Here is a 3902-nt window from a genome sequence, read left to right on the forward strand (position 1 = left end):
CCTGTTGCTACAATCCTGCCTTCTTCCTCATTCTGCTCCCTCTTGTAGAATGGTGATAGTGACCAACTTTGAATAACAGGTTTTCCTCTTACGTTCATTTTCATATATTCTCATATTTTTGGAGTTTTTCTTGGTTCTGTGCATGGATTGGTGTGGGTACTTGATAACTGGGTGTTTTGGGGCAAAAAGGAAGGATATCAGTTGGTGTTTTGTTCTCTTTTTACGTATGGAGAAATGGGTAGTTCGGATTACTCTTGCTTTGGCTTCTTCTTCTTGTTCATCCTTCTTTGCATCTTGTATTGATTTTGGTATTAAAAAGTTTGTGTTCTGAAAACAAAAGAGAGGTTGGGTTTGGTTTTCTTTCTATTTATATTGTGCTGCATATATCTACAAGAAGGGTAACTAAGATTTTCCGTCTTGGTTTTAGTATCTTGGGTTGTTCAAGCTCCATCTTTATGACCCTTTGTTTATATGGTGGTACGAGAACGGCAGGGATTTTGTGTGCAGTGAGAAGGGTAGTCTGGTTCTTCCTGTTCTGTGATATGTATGAATGGCTACTTTGGGGTTGATCTTGCATTTGTTGGTTTGGACTTTGTGTCTCCCATCTTTTGCTTCTTTCATTCCTGTTGATAATTTTTTGATTGATTGTGGAGGCAATGAGACCCTTAGACTTGAAGATGGTAGAACGTTTAAGCCCGATCTGGGGTTGTCATCGGTCGTTCTGTCTCCTATATCAGGGACCGTTGCTTTGGATAATGCTAGCCTTCCTCTGGAGCTTTACAATACAGCTCGCATTTTCACGAATAAAACAGTGTATACTTTTAGCATTAAGGAGGAGGGCTGGCATTGGGTGAGGTTGCATTTCTACCCGGTTGCAAATGCGAAGTATGAGCTGAAATCTGCTGTTTTTTCGATTGTGGCTGGTGAATTTGTGTTGCTCCATGACTTCTCATTCAAGATGTCTGCCCAAAATCGATCGATTTTGATGAAGGAGTATGTAGTGAGAACGGGCTCTGGTGATCTGGTGTTGACTATATTTCCTTCAGAAAACTCGATAGCTTTTATAAATGGAATAGAGGTGATTTCTACTCCATATACATTGTTCCCTTCTTCAGTTGTCCCTATTCCTAGTGGCCCTTCTGTTGAAATCTCTGCAAGTGTAGCTCTTGAAACAGTTTATAGGATTAATGTTGGGGGGCCTGTTGTGAGTTCAGAAAATGATACATTGTGGAGGACATGGGACATTGATCATCCATTTCTCATTAACCCTGCTGCTGCTCATAATGTCTCTACTTCTCCTAGTTCCATCAAATATCCTCCTGGAGTTTTGGAAGAAACTGCACCTTGTTTGGTCTATGCAACTGCACAGGAAATGGCAGATTCCAATGTTGAAATCCGTAGATTCAACATATCATGGTTGTTTACCGTCGAGCAAGGCTTCAGTTTCTTGATACGCTTACACTTCTGTGATATCATCAGCAAAACACTGAACAGTCTTGTTTTCAATGTTTACATTGGCAACCACTCTGCTCTTAGTTCATTTAACATTGCTAGCAAGACAAAGTCTTTATCAGCAGCTTACTATGTTGACTTTGTCATCAATATTTTGGATTCAGATCAACTTCTAGTTCAAATTGGACCCCCCAATCTGTTAAACGTTCTACCAAATGCAATTCTGAATGGTCTGGAGATCATGAAACTGAGTGATTCTGATAAAAGCCTTGATGGGTCTTTCAGTGCAGCTACTGCTTCTGTGAGAGTAGCAAACAAGAGAAGACTGATGGTACTGATTGTTGCTTCTTTTGTGGGTGGGTCTACTCTCCTGTGTCTTATAATGACAGCAGTCTATTGCCTATACTTCCGTCCTCCACCGAAGCTGAATAATGGGGCTACATGGTTGCCTCTTCCTACACATTTAGCAAATTCAGAAACCAAGGTTTCCACTCTTTCTAATAAGAGTAGAGCTGGTAGTTATTTATCACCAGCACCATCTATAGGTTGGGGCCAGATTTTATCTTTTTCAGAGATAAAAGAAGCAGCTAATAACTTTGATGAGAACTTGATTTTGGGCATAGGTGGTTTTGGCAAGGTCTACAAGGGAGTCTTGGAAAATGGAACTGTGGTAGCAGTTAAGCGTGGAAACCCGAGATCCCAACAAGGCTTCTTGGAGTTCAGGACGGAAATTGAGATGCTCTCAAAGCTTCGTCATCGCCATCTTGTATCTCTTATTGGATACTGTGAAGAGCTCTCTGAAATGATCCTTGTTTATGAGTTCATGGCTGGGGGTCCACTCAGGAAACATTTATATGGCTCAGATCTCCCACCACTTTCTTGGAAACAAAGGCTTGAAATTTGCATTGGGGCTGCAAAAGGTCTGCACTATCTTCACACTGGAGCAACGGAAGTTATCATCCATCGTGATGTAAAGACTACCAACATCTTGCTTGATGAAAATCTCACTGCAAAGGTGGCAGACTTTGGGTTGTCAAAGGCTGGGCCAACACTTGATCAAACCCATGTCAGTACAGCAGTGAAGGGAAGCTTTGGTTATCTTGATCCAGAATACTTTAGAAGGCAGCTGCTCACAGAGAAATCAGATGTATATTCTTTTGGGGTCGTGTTAATGGAGGTGCTCTGCGCTCGACCTGCAATTAATCCAGCACTCCCTCGTGACCAGGTTAATATAGCAGAATGGGCAATGCATTGGCAAAAAAGAGGCCAACTCGAGCACATAATTGATCCTCATTTGGTAGGATCAGTGGATCCGTATTCTATGCACAAATTTGGTGAGACAGCAGAGAAATGCTTGGCAGAGCACGGTGTCGAGAGGCCAACGATGGGGAGAGTGTTACAGAACTTGGAACATGCTCTTCAGCTTCAAGAGTCTTCTCAAAAGGGTCATGTGATCGAGTGTAGTGCCAGTTTCAGCCCCACAGTGGGCCACTTGTTACATGCTTCTCCACCTAACCCTGATAGAAGTGCCATTGTAGGTGATGGAGGTGATTCTGAAGGTACCACAACAAGTTCAGTGTTTTCCCAATTGATGAATCCAAAAGGCAGATAGAAATAGTGTAAACCAGTTCTTGTTCTTTTGACAGCTAGAAAGTTTGCTTGTACAGACTAGCGATTCTCATCCTAAGAATTCTGGATTTCTTAATCTTTCATGCATTTTCATTGTTAAGAAACCAATTGATTTTTCTATATGCCAGGCAGATATCAGCTACTACTGCTTTATTTAATGGGAACATTACTTCTATTGTAGCTTATTTTAGCATTCTGCTACTTTTTGAACGTGCTTGCGTGTTAGAAACCATAGTAAAATAACTTGCAATTCCTGTTGCTATGTGAGAAAGTTTGGTGACCATGTTCTACTTTTGCTGGACTTTGGCTCAATGAGTTTGTTGTAGCGATTGTTTGCTCAAAGCATTTCCCTGGCATGCAGCATGGAAATTTCTCCCTAGCCATTCCCTATAAAAATAATTGTTGTGATGCCAATGCCGGTGTCTTGGTTGTATTAGATATATGTGTATTGCACTACTGTGAGCTGCTAGTTGCCGTATACAGTGGCTCAAAATGAGTGGAAATTGATTTGGTTCTCAAGTATCAGAATTGCTTGCACTGGAATGATGATTTAACATGAGAACTTGAGATATTTTGAAGAGATTGCAGTTTCTAATGACTAAATTGCTTCCAATCAAAGAAACTGCATCGCCAGACTTCTGTAAATTTTCTAAGCCATTCTTCTCTGTTAGAGCCAGCATATGAAAATTATGCAACTATAGCATTGACAAATTGTGTTTCAGGCACATAATAAACAGATTTATTTAATTGAAATAACTTCTATCCCAAGGTATGTGATGTGTTCATTATTACCAAACAAATGGGCATGAATCAAGCATAAT

The 3902-nt window shown here is 40.7% G+C and overlaps 1 pseudogene; it reads left to right on the top strand.

The window, feature by feature from the left end:
- Positions 1 to 550: 550 nt before the first annotated feature.
- On the top strand, positions 551 to 3064 carry LOC149839733 (receptor-like protein kinase THESEUS 1 pseudogene; annotated as a pseudogene).
- Positions 3065 to 3902: the final 838 nt, after the last annotated feature.

The sequence above is a fragment of the Nuphar pumila genome, chromosome 4 (assembly GCF_984573655.1).
Source record: "Nuphar pumila chromosome 4, dmNupPumi1.hap1.1, whole genome shotgun sequence".
Taxonomy (NCBI): Eukaryota; Viridiplantae; Streptophyta; class Magnoliopsida; order Nymphaeales; family Nymphaeaceae; genus Nuphar; species Nuphar pumila.